At 34.3% G+C, this 14,156-nt stretch overlaps 1 pseudogene; it reads left to right on the top strand.

The window, feature by feature from the left end:
- The first annotated feature begins 6,751 nt into the window (after nucleotides 1-6,751).
- Nucleotides 6,752-8,474, top strand: LOC142618546 (phenylacetaldehyde oxime monooxygenase CYP71AN24-like; annotated as a pseudogene).
- Nucleotides 8,475-14,156: the final 5,682 nt, after the last annotated feature.

Below are 14,156 nucleotides of genomic sequence, written 5' to 3'. Positions count from 1 at the left end.
TCATTCCATTAAGAGATTCACCATTGTAATTTTTCTTATGGGTAAATTCCTCAAACCACCCCTGAGGTTTGTGATAATATCCAACTAAGTCCAAAACATTTTAAAACCTACCAATTTCATCCTAAAAAGACAATTTTGTCCCTGAAGATATTTTAATCCATAACCCCGTTAGCATCTGTTAGTCATTTTACTTCTTTCTTTTATTTTTTTTTTCTCATTTCTCAAATGCAACAGGTCTACTCTCTCTCTACCTCCTTCGTTCTTCTTCCCTCTGATCTCTCTGCATTTTTTTTTTGCTAATCCTAACCTCTCTGCACTCGAATCAGACCTCATGGCCTTCTTTGCACGATCAGAGGTCAGGTCCCACGTGTTATCGGGTCGCGGACGGAGCTCCTCCTCACCGTGCGTGTACTTACACGTGTCGCCGTGGCTGCAGGACCTTGTGTCATGCCTGAAGTAGGAGCAGAGGCTTGTCTTCCACAGCGGCGGTAGCTCCTCCTCTGGCTTTCGCTTCTCGCTCAATACGGTGTGATTTGTGGATCGTGGTTATGGTGGTTGATGGTTGTCAATGATGGGTTGTGGTTTGTTGTGGGTATTTTGGTGGTGGTGGTTTTCGATCTGTGGTGGGTTTGTTGTGGGTTTGAGTTTTTTTATTTGGGTTTTGTGGTCGATGGTTGTTTAAGGTGGTGGGTCTAATTTGGGGTGGATTTGAAATGGAGGTGGTTATAGGTTTTGATCTAGGGTGGATTTGTAGTGAGGTGGTTGTGGGTTACGAAGTGGTGATTGGAATTTTTGGATTTGGGTTTTATTGATGTGGGTTTTGTTACCAGTGGTGGTCACTGGGGTTTATGGCCAGAGGTGGTTGCTGGGTTTAGTGGCCGGTGATGGTGGTGGTGGGTTCCAATATGGAATGAATTTGCAATGGGGGTAGTTTTGAGTTTTGATGTGGTGGTGAGTTTTCTATGTGTTGGGAGGATTTGGATACCGTTAGAGCAGATTTGACTGGGTTTTGGTATGGGTAGTAAAATTGTGTTGTGGTTGTAGTTAATCTGAGGAGAGTTTATGGCTGATCTAAGGAAAGAGAGTGAGGGAGGAGGGAAGAAGGAAGAGGAATAGAGAGGGACAGAGAGAAACTAACGGAGGTTAACGTTTTTTAGTGGTGTTTAGGGACAAAATAGTCTTTACGGACCAAATTGGTCAATTTTGGAATGTCTTGGACCTAGTTGGTATTATCCTAAATCTCAGGGTGGTTGGTGGAATGGAAAAAGTTTCTCTCCAAACTAGTTTGAAGAGAAACCCTTTAAACTTATCAAATATTTTTTATATTGAGTGTGAAATTTGAAAATCTAACCGTTGGATTGCATGTTTTTATTATATTATTCATGTTTGCAAAATTTCAAGAAAATCAAAAATCAATTGCTATGTCATCAAACATATGTTTAAATTTCAAGTTTTTGTAATTTAAAATTGTATATAAAAAATATGTTCATTGATAAAATAGTAAATAAAATCCAATTTGAACGAAATTTGATATGCATGTTAAGAACATAAGGAACATGAAATTCAACGGTTAGATTTTCAAAATTCACACCTAAAAAAAAGATATATGATAAGTTTGAAGGGTTTCTCTCCAAACTAGTTTGGAGAGAAACTTTGTTCTTGTGGAATTTACCCTTCATTCGCTTGTTTGGTTTTCAAATTTACAGTTGCTTCTTACTTTTGTTGGAATCAATGTAAGGGGACTTCTAGTCTTCCACCTTAATATAGCAAAAACTTCCATGTTTAGAAAACACTTTCATGCTATTTGATATTTTACCCATTAATTTGTACGAATAAATTATGCACATTGATATTTTACCTAACGATTTTCACAAAAAAGTAGCAATAATTCTATGATTAGAACCCTTACCATACTCTCTCCCTCAACTATCTTACGTGATTAATTATGAATGGTGAAAAAAAAAAGTAAAAAATCCACATAAAAGTTGTAGGAGATCAATTATAGTCTATTATGCAAATAGGACAATTGTGGAAAAAATGTGTGATAAATATTGTAATTCTAAAATAACTCATAAAGTAGAGAACACTTTGAATTTACCTTGAACTCTTTGCACATACTATATGCACACTTATGGGTTAATCACTAAACCAATGTATGTATCACTCTTATTCCTTTTCTCCATATATAACATCTATTAGAGTGTGATGTAGATATGGGATTACATTTTATAGTTTGTATATGACGTTCCATGCATGTCACTAATAATCACATTGTTTTTGGTCTACCAATCTAATTAGAATAATGGATAAAAATTACTTTTAGTCATTTTCAACATATTAAGTTTTTTGAAAAATTTTTAAATTCACAATTTTCTAATAGTTTAAGCATATAAGAGTAATTTATCAAATATTGGGTCTACAACAACATTTTCGTGTTGTTTACTTGGATTTCAACATAAATTTGTAATTTGAAATGTTTAAGTGAATCAACATGATGTGGTACTTTTTCTTTTTTTGGAATAAAAAATGGTATTTCTAGTGTGGGCTCACTGACTTCATGCCACATGACGGCAATGAGTAATGCCATATGTATTACACGGGCCTTACTAGGGATTATCGTTCAAACTATTTCTCCTTTGATGCTGAAACTAAGACTCCTACTATTAAGCCACACTCCTTGTGTGGTACATGATACAGTACATCTATGTGCACTATTACGGCGCAACAATATAATTAATTGTCAGCACTTTTTTTTTTAGCAAATGTTTTTAAAAAGTAAAATTACAAATTCCACCTTTTTGGATTTCTAGTTCCAACAAAAGACCAATCAAACAACAATCGAATATTATTAGACTCGGCCATGGAGCCAGGAGCCATTGAACAATTTGATTTTTTTAAAATAAAAATATTGTCATATTAGAACTAGACTTTATGAAATATGACAATTTAAACACTTTGTTTAATTACGGTTAAAAATCACTACCAGAGCAACCTATCTTGTAGGAATAAAATTTTGATTGACGCTTATTACACCAAAATGGCACAGTTTTGTTGTGAGCTTGTTGTCTTCTTTCCTTTAGAGATAGAAACTCTAAAACAGAGGTAAAGATAGTTTTTTTTTAAAATTTTTTAAAGGACCTCTCCAATCTAGTTGTCTTTTTTCCTCCCCAATCTAGGTGAGACTTCTGGTGTTCTGCAAAAATTTCAATAGTGTTTGAGAGCCGGATGCATGGAACATTTTTTGGTGATTCTTGACTGTAGTCTGTCTTTTTTGAGAAACAAACTAACTATTAAATACACCCACTTAATTTAATAAATAAAAATATATATATTTTTTGGTGTGTGTATGTGGTGGGAATAGGCTAAAATAATATTTAAAAGAGCTGGATGTGAATGCTCAATTCAAGATAAGCAGCAACTTACTCTTAACGAGTTTAGAGCATTTCCATCAAGGAAGTTAACATTTATTTTAATATCTAACTTGACAATATATCACTATTTTATTTATTTTAAGACCCACTTTACAATATATCAAATATTCTTTATTTTTTTTTTACCACTATATTTAAATATTATTATTTTTATTCTTTCACTTTTTTCTCTCTTTTCTTATTTGTGTCTCTCTCTTTCTGTAAAGAAACCCATGACTTTCTTCTCAACCCAAGCAAACCAATTGCCACAACCACAGCCACGACTAGCCCCTACCAAGTACCAACCACCACCACCAGACAAAAAAAAAAAAAAAAACCCACTACCCGACAGCCACCACAGCTACAACAACTACCACTACTACCACCTCCCATAATGACAACCCCCAACCACCAAAATCACAAATTTTCACCAAGCTCCAAAATCTGATCCAAGCCAATTCAAACCCAAATTTCAGAATAACAGCCATAAACCAAAGCTTCACCAATCCACGAACCTCAACAAGCAAAGATTTTAGATTGAGCCGTTAATCAACTCAATACACGACGATTTGATTAGTTTTAATGCCGTTCATCAACCCAAACTCACAACCTCATCACTACCAACAAGCAGAGTAAGAAAAAGAAAAAGAAAAAGAAAAAGAAAAATAACCCACCAAAATCACAAACCTAAACCCATACCCCATACCCCATCACCATCCAAACCCACAACCTCATCACAACCAACAACCAGAAAAACAAAAACAAAAACAAAAACAACCCACCAAAATCGCTGCCCTCCCTGACCATGCGTCGGCCGCTGGATTCCTCTTCATGCTCAGCCATCCTCATAAGGCGAGACAGAGAGGCTGGTGAGAGAGAGATCAGAAGCCACAGAAAGAGACAGCGAGGCCGGTGAAAGAAAGAAGAAAAGAGAACGAGAGACCGGTGACAGAAAAGAGAGAAGAAAAGAGAAAAAGTATGAGAGAAAGTATTATTTTAATTGCAGTGAGTAATAACAAAATATATATATATATAAAAGATTTGATCTACAATAGCCTTAAAGAGGACAGTTTACTATAGCTAAGATGTTAAATTTTTTTTTTTTAAAAAAAGTATATATCAACCTTGACGTGTGCAACTTTTTGAGGAGATGAGAGCTAAAATGAGATTTTAGCATTTTTCACATCTTTGATGTGAATTCTCTGAGGGATTCATATATGCGCCAGAATTTGGCATAATGGTCAGCCCATCAAGCTTAGCAAATCTAGCACTGTAGAGTTCAACCCAAACCCAACTGAATACAGGGTTGATGTTGAGATGGGCCTTCATTTTATGAGAATATAATTGGATAGTGGTAGAGTTAAAAGGGGATCAAATTTTATATATAAGAAAAATGATATATTTATAATATTGTTACAACTTTCTTATAACAAATCTTATGTGGTAAGTTGTTATTAGTTATTATTACTGGATAAAAAATTTTATTATCTAAAATTTGTTATAAAAATGTAATAAATGAGAGAGAGAGAGAGATGGATTCAAGTTATAATGATATAACTTTAAAGAGTTATAACTTTTTCAAACCATTGGATTTAAGTAGATCTAATGTTCAAAAAAATGTACTTATTAATACTGATATTCTGATTAGGATCTCATTTATTATTTTTTATTTATGACGTTTTATACTTATCTCTAAGCCTAAAAATAAGCAGGACCATGTTAATGGGTGCTTTTAGAACAATTGTTAATAAACCATATTAAGTAAGTTTTGACATAACTTTTATGGGAAATATAAAATGCTATATACAAAATTAATTTTTTATTATTTTCCCATAAAATATTTCTAAAAATAGTTTTTAAATCAATATTCTTTGGGTATTCTTTAACATTTCCCAAATATAAGTATATGTTTTCCTGTGCTGTCTCTTTCTCTTTCATCCCTCTTTTACCTCCACTGCCACAGAGAAATAATTCAAGAAAACTTGTAACTATGACTTTAGTTTCTGTTTTATATATATATTAATAGAAAACTCTTGTTTTCTTTCTTTGTTTTTTATTTTTTCTGAAGGGAAAAGCTCTTGTTTTCATATTTTGTTCTTTATACGATTTTGATTTCCCCGTGTATTTTTTGCTTTTTTATCATTTTTGTATACTTTCCTCAGTCTCCACTCTCCGCAACCACAGTCCATATCCTTTCGTATTGGTGTCTGATGTTGTTGTTGCCATTACGTTCAAGATTGTGACGGAGGGATTAATTTAAGTAACCATTTGTGCTTGTAGGAGAACAGATATGAGATAATTTTCTTCCTTACCAATTGTAGTTTATAATATCATGCTTACACGTATCATAGAATCGAAATTTCAAAGTTACTGAGATGTAAACAATTCTTTCACCTAAGATACAGACTGACTATCAGAAACAAATTAACTTAAGGAAAAAGACAGACTTCGGATTGCTATTTGTTGTGGCTGCCGGATATAACTTGATCTCTATCTCTTGTGTCTGAATTTAGACTGACTTGATGTTTTGGATCGCAGGATCAGTACAATCCTTAACAGTGCTTAGCACTTTTAAGCTTCCCATTATAACTCAAATCAGTTTTATATTGAATGTGACATGCTCAGCATATTGTCGAGAATATTTATAAGTAACTTTTTTTTTCTTACTTGTTAAGTATAACCACTTATAAGTACAAATTATATAAGGAAACAAAATAGCGGAGGATTTGAATCACTTCTCAATCTAGGTTTAAGTTCGGTTTCAAAAAAAATCTAAGTTTAAGTTCCATGGTGTACGTTTGTTATAAAAATAAAGAACTTTGCTGACTACATATATAGCATAGCAGTAGCGTGCAGTCTAATAGCATAAGCTTCATCCAAAAAAAAAAAAAAAAAAAAGAGGAAGAAGAAGAAGATAAGCAAGATTCGGAAAGTATAGGAAAACGCAATACTTTGAATCAAAAAAAAAAAAAAAAAAAAAACGTAATAGTACAGTACTGCTATAGTTTTCAGAATTGTCTCAAAATAGGAAAACATTTTTAGGAATCATTTACTAAGTAGAGAATTGCACGTCACCGGCCAAATAATCCAATTTTAGTTTATTTTCTTAAATAAAAGTTGACAATGGAAAGCTTATTTGTTTAAAAATGAGGTAAAATTAACTTTAAGCAAATAAGCGAATAAAACAAATTAATTTCTTAATCCATTCGTTATTATTTTACATATTAATTCACACAATTAACTAGAGAAGGTGAAACTCGAAAAGTTTTCCATATAACTAGGGAGCAGGGTTGTTATTTGCATTGTGAAAAACAGTTGTTGTCTACCATTGTTGAGAGGAAATGGCTCTTCTACCATAGTTGCAACAATCATGGCTGGAGTTACACAAAACTCCCTTTCATGTCCTCTTATTTTTTGTCTTACTCCTCTCTTTTGTTTACATTTTCGAGTATTTCAGAAGTGGCAAACCAAAATTTCCACCATCCCCACCAAAGCTACCGATTATTGGTAACCTTCACCAACTAGGCACACTCCCACACCGTTCCCTTCATGCCCTATCTAAGAAGTATGGCCCTATAAGGTTCTTAGACTTGGGTTGTGCTCCAACAATTGTGGTGTCATCTGCAGATATGGCCAAAGAAATCATTAAGAAAAATGATATTATTTTCTCAAACCGGCCGGAAACCACGGCTGCCAATTTCTTATATTATGGATCTACAGATGTAGCATTCTCACAATATGGCGAGTATTGGAGACAAGCTAAGAAAATTTGTGTCCTCAAACTTTTGAGCCTCAAAAGAGTGCAATCTTTCCAATACGTAAGGGAAGAAGAAGTTGAAGTATCAATCAAAAAGATACGTGACTCATGCTTAAAAGGGATTTCTATCAACCTAAGTGAGATAATAATTGCAACCTTGAAAAATATAGTCACTAGATGTTTATTTGGACAAAAATTTGAAGACAATGGTAAGAGCAAGATTGGTGAGCTCCCAAGAAGGGTGATGGTGGTACTTGCAGCATTCAGTTTGGGAGATTTTTTCCCTACTTTGAGATGGATTGATGTTCTTACAGGATTTATACCAAGTTTAAAATCCACTTTTGGAGAAATAGATGCTTTTCTCGACCAAGTGGTTCAACAACATATGATAATGAAAGTTGACAATGGTCTGCCTAATAAGAATGATTTTGTGGATAGTCTGCTCGAACTTCGAAAGAGTGGCAAGCTTGACTTTGAGCTCACTCATAAAAATCTCAAAGCACTACTACTGGTCTCTCTCTCTCTCTCTCTCTCTCTCTCTATATATATATATATATATATATATATATATATATATATGAGACACACATGCTCACACACTATCTAAAGCACAAACAAAGAGAAACACAAGCAAATGCTCGGACACACATTTGAAGTCTTATTTTCTTCTTGTTTTTATTAATGAATCGTCTTTCACCAAAAAAAAAAAAGAAGTCTTATTTTTGTCAAAAATATTTCAGGACATGTTTGTTGGTGGAATTGATTCTACATCAATAGCTTTGGAATGGGTAATGGCAGAGCTCATAAGAAGTCCTAGTATAATGAAGAGAGCACAAGAAGAGATAAGAAGAGTTGTGTGTACAAAGTCACATATAGAAGTTGAAGATATTAATCAGATGAATTACTTGAAATGTATCCTCAAAGGAAATTTGAGACTGCATCCACCACTTCCTCTGCTACCTCGAGAGGTTATGATATTCCACCCAAAACAAGAGTGTTGATCAATGTATTCACAATCCAAAGAAACCCTAAAATATGGGATAGGCCAGAAGAGTTCGTCCCAGATAGATTCCAAGACAATCAAGTTGATTTCAAAGGCCTAGACTTCGAGTTGATCGGGGTGCCCAGGAATGTCATTTAGTGTTGCTATAGCAGAATATGTTATTGCCAACCTTTTATGCTGGTTTGATTGGAAGTTGCCTACTGCTAATGCACAAGAGAGAGACTTGGACGTGACTGAAGTTAATGCACTCACTCTGTTTAAGAAAATTCCTCTCGAGCTTGTTGCAATACCTTACTCTCCTTGATCAGTTGATTAAGAGATTCACAGGCTAATAATGTAATTTTTCTTCATTTGCTTGTTTGGTTTTCAAAAATGCACTTGCTTCTTATATAGTTGTTGAAATCAATGTAAGGGGACTTCTACCTTAATAATAACAGAAACTTCCATGCTTCAAAAACTCTTTCATGCTATTTGATATTTTACCCTTTAGTTCGTACTTACAAATTAAGCACATTGATATTTGACCCAATGATATTTGTACATTTTTAGACCTCTTACACACAACTAGATTAACCTAGTTATTTAGCCAAGTGATTAATTTAGGTAAATTATGCAGATCTAGGTTAACACATATAAATCATATCATTGTAAAGTGCGGAAAATAAAGAACACAATAATATGATAACTCAGGAAAACCAAACCGGTAAAAAATCTAGGGAAAATTTAACCTAACTATCCTCAAGGTAAAATTGAATCCACTATGAAAGAATTGAAATTTACACAAAAGCGACTTAGACCACTAACATCCTAGTGCTACCTCGAGTAAGAAATTTACTACTACGACCACGTGACAACTTCGAGTCCACAGACTACGTCTTTCTTGAATTCCCAGCAAGCACAAGCACTCCCACTTGTATATCTTTAAGCTCTTGAATCTGCAACTGAATTGATCATCAAGCTCTTGACATCAATCTAAATCTTGATAACCCTAAGTGTATGTGAAAGCAAACACCTCTAGATCTCACAAAAGATTCACACACACAACATAAAAAGAATCCATAAAACGTGGCTAGAGTTTTCCCTTTTATACCTAGGGCAAAACATAAAACCCTATACGTAAAACTGGGCTTGGGCTGAGTTGGAAAATTCTGCAGAAAAACAATTTGCATGAGTTTCGATCGATCGAGTCTAATTTTCGATCGATGGAGCCAAGTAGATTTACACAGTAAATCCTGCAGTACACTCGATTCCAACTTTACAACTTAAACATACTTTGAGCAAGTCTAAAATAAGACTAATCGTTTTGATCATGGTTTGCCAACATTACAAATTGAAGTTCTAATACATTTAAGCCTAAAGTCTTAGAACCCAACAAACTTCTCCTTTGGTAATCCGTGACAAAACACAAACTTAAACAAAATGCTCAAAGTTACAAAAACAGTCCGTTACAAAATCATTGCCCAACACAATAAATTCAACTTAACTACTATCTATCAGTTGCAAGTGTAGACAGTAGTATGACTAAATCAACTTGTATATTCCTGTAACACTTAACAAACACATAAACACGTGTGAAAAATATAAGTAAACAAATATAACTTCTTGATTTCACATAGCACAAAATATAGACATATATCATGAATAACCTCATAAATATAAACCAAAAAATAATGTGAAACGAGAAACATATAACATCAAAGTATCTTCCCCTATCATGGACAACCCAAACAAAATACATCATGAGCCAAAAATATAAATACATCATGAAGCATCTAGATACAATCTAAAAAACTCCATAGCTCCAAAACAACAAAAATCTCCCCCTAACAACAAAGACACCTCTCTACAACATATGTACTCCCCCTTTTTGTGACGAATTGCCAAAGAGCACTCACTCATCATCAAAAGGAGGTGGCCGTCTAATACTCTCCAAATCCACTCGCACGAAGCTCATCAAGCATATCCACCAAAAGCTGACCATGATTCGCCTGAACGGTCATGGCAATCTCCAACATATGACGAATGTCGGAATCATCCGAAGTAGAAGGTGGAGGAACATTAGCAATAGCAGCAGGATTGACAGACGCCTCAGTAGAAGTATCACCTGTAGAGGAGAGAGGAGGAGGAGGAGCGACACCAGAAGACTCAACCCTAGGTTGTTTAGAGCTTGCTCTCATTTGAGCACCCCTCAGCCTAAGAAAGGTGGCACCTATAGGAGCAATTATATGAATAGGCTCAGATGAGGGAAAGTTCTCTAAACTTAAATGCAAAAGAATCTGATGAATAAAAATAGGGAACAAAAGAGTATGAGAAACAGAATTTCTCTGATGAACCTCAATCAAAAAACGAATGAAAAGATGAGGAGAACTCATAGAAGCATCGGTAACAAGGGCATACAAAAATGCACATCTCTCAATAGGAATAGTGTGCAAATGAGAGATAGGCCACAAAGAATGACAAGCAATCCTGAAGAAAAGATAATGAATCTCAGTCAACTCAGCAGACGTGATTTGAGGATCAGAACCCTACTGGATAGAAGTACCAGTGATGTATGGCATGATGTCATCAAGAGGAGGAGACTCATCGTAAGGATACACATGATGCTGAACTAGTGGCACCCCAAAAGCAATAGACACTACTGAAGGAGTAATGGTGTACTCGTCACCCCGTATCCAACTTCTCACAAGAGTGTTAGAATCATAAGAGTGGACCGAGAGGTTCGAGTAGAACTCTCCGATCAAGGTAGCCGAAGGGCGATGGGAAATATCCAGCAATGATAACCAACCCCTACGCTTAAAGTTTCTCATAATCTCAGGATCAATCTCATCTAGAATAACCTTTCTCTCAGCCTAGAAGTTCCTAAAAAGGTTCAAGGTCTTATACGTCTCCTGGTTCTTCTCACTAAGAAACCCATCGCTCTCAAAGGAAGGAGCAGAAGAAGAAGAGGCTTTCCTATTGGCTCTAGTCTTCCTAGGCATGGTGCTATGGATAGGACAAGATACACAGACAGAACCAAAAGAGGAGAAAAACAAAAAACCAAAGGCAGACTGCAAGTTAGCACAAAACAATATAGAAAATAATAATCTATATGATGCATGAATAGTACAATTAAATGATGCATGATCTAATGCAGTGAGAATAAGTTCAATTTAACTTTAAAGACACAAAATTGGCTGAGCTTAGAGTTTATATCAAAAATCCCAAAATTTCGAAAAACCACTTGTACAATTTTCAAGAAATTTGACCAATTGATCATTAAACAAGATAGATAATACATTATAATGATCAAATTAATCAATCTAACAAGCCAATTTCATCCAATTAAATCCAATTGAACAAAATCCCCAAACCGAGTAGTTTCAAGCCCTAGAATTTCCAATATGTCACAAACCACCAAATTGATCAAATTAATTCATAAGAATCATGTTCATAGCATCCCACAACAAAAACCCAATGATCAATTTTAAAAGAAAAGGTTTGATTCAACAAAAATCCCAAAAAATCCTTATGTTCGAAAATTCCAAAACAATGCATGATTTAATGCATGAAAAATGAAAACAAATGAAAAATGAAGGTTAATATGGTCTTACCGGCCTTGGGAGAGGAAAACCTTGCAAAAAGATCGGAGGAAAACGACAAAAATCTTGATTGGAAGCCTTGACCGATTGGATAGAGAGAAAAGTTTAAAAAGTTCGAAAAGCGTTTGAACACGTGAGAAACAAAGGTTTTAAAAAAATTCTCTATACGACATTCGATTGATCGAAAACTAGTGTTGATCAATCGAAAATGCTTCGATTGATCCAGAACTGATCGAACACCGATCAAAACAGACAGAGGCTGACCAAAATTTTAATCGCAATTTCGATTGGTCGAGAAACAAGTTCGATCGATCGAAATTATGGGAAATTTTTTTTAAAAAAAATCAAAACAATTTTATGCAGAAACTCCTCAAAGCATTGAATTTTATGAATAAGATGTATGAGTATGAGATGAAATGCTTTTCAAAAACACTTGTTTTGATCCCAGTTTTCCCAAAATTTAAAGTTTCCATCAATTATCCTTAAGATCCTAAATAGCAAACATGTTTCGCATAAAACTCAAGCAATTTTCAAACTTGGTTGACCAAACCAAGATCACACACAATAACATGTATAAAGTTTAGCAAAGAGTAACTTGTATAGTGTGTGCAACTAGCAAAAGCTTAAAATACAATTTCTACAGAATCCATCACATACATTTAAAAGAAACTATCCCTTAAAGAGTTACATCATATAACTCCCACATCTCCTAAAATAAAAGCTTGCAATCATGTAAGTTTCTTGAAATTGCCTCATAATGTACACACTAATTTTATTTGATCAGAAACTTATTAAGAATTAGCCGGGATAATGTACACACCAATTTTACTTGATTGATTTAATTATAGTCAAATAATGTACACACTAATTTTATCATTTAAACCAAGGCTACACCTTATGTTCTTTTTATGCATGTGCTACACTTTCTTGAGCACAAAATCTTACGATATGCACTAAGGTGTTTATGATTGGCTAGTAAACAGTGGTGAAATGATTATTTACGCTTTTCTCATTAAGATCAAGTCCGACAATCAAAGGCATGTGAATTCAAGATCAAGATCATGTGATCAAAAACTGTAAACATCTTCCTACACAACATGCACTACAAAGTTCAAACTAATAAAGTGCAATAAAATAAGCTCATTCAAGCTAAACAAAGTACATAAACATGTTATGTAAAGATAATATGGCCAACCTTGATTTCAAATCCAAGAAAAAAAATGCAAAACACATTTTGCTTCCCTTTTATTTTTTATTTTTTGAAAAAAATAACAAAAACATCCTAGAATGAAATGCATGAATGTTATGCAATGCAAGTCCTAGAAAGACAAAGAAACAAAAAAATAACAAGGAAGAATGGTCACAAAGATAAAAGCGATAAAGCACATGGACCATGTCAGAAAGACTCAATTAGATCAAGCCTTTTGCATCCAAAGCTTTTTAGATGCAACTTTAGCATTGGAGTTATTATTCAAATTAGAATTCTGAGCAATTCCAGCATTGGAATAAAGGTTTAAAGCCTTTACCAATTCACCAATAAGCCTAAAGTCTTAGAACCCAACAATATTAACAGATTTGTTTTGCCATTTAACACCAATTTACTAATATTTTCGTTACTTAATAGGTTTCTGAAACTATTAAGGAAACTAGCATTTCGAGTCTCTTAGCCTCTACGTTACTGTTGAAACTCAAGCTTAAGAGACTCGAGTTCCATGTGTTGCAATGCTGTCATGAAATTTTAATCCACATAGAACTCAAGTCTTAGAATCTCGAGTTCCTTAACAATCTCAAGTTTATAAAACTTGAGTTTCTAATGGCAAAATTATTGTCAGGTAAATATCCTCATCGACTTTAACTTGCTTTGATTCTGGCACTACATTTTATGGCGCCCATCTTTGTTAAGATGTAATTTGCAATTGACAAGTGGTTATCTAAGTGTTAAAGAAGAAGCAATTGGCAAACTAGATGTCAACAATCTTTGAAGAATCAGGTGGCAGCAAAATGATGTTGAAGTAGCATGCAAGTTGAAAACTCACATGGCCAGGAGTTATTCAAGGAGAAATGAAGCAAATTTCAATATTATTCTTGAAGCTTGTAACCATCCTAACACATTTGAAGAAATTTATCTGACATACATATACGATAAAGACAGCCTACTACTACTATATTGGTCCAAAGTTAATTTCTGCTCAAAGCTTCTTGTCTTAATGTATATTCCTTCTTTGCTCTAATTATCTTTCCCATTATTGGCAATAAGGATGGCTTCATATCCTCAAATATGAGTGTATCAATCATTCATTACTCCCTCCCTTTTTCCGTTCAGTTTTGGTCAGTACATGTACATCTCCTATGGGGGTATGTATAGAATCCTTATAATGTAAATCAAAACAGAACTTGAATGCTCCTAA

Source organism: Castanea sativa, chromosome 12, assembly GCF_040712315.1.
Source record: "Castanea sativa cultivar Marrone di Chiusa Pesio chromosome 12, ASM4071231v1".
In the NCBI taxonomy this organism is placed as follows: domain Eukaryota; kingdom Viridiplantae; phylum Streptophyta; class Magnoliopsida; order Fagales; family Fagaceae; genus Castanea; species Castanea sativa.
Note: the sequence above shows the minus strand (reverse complement) of the source record. Positions and strands in the feature narration are given on the sequence as shown.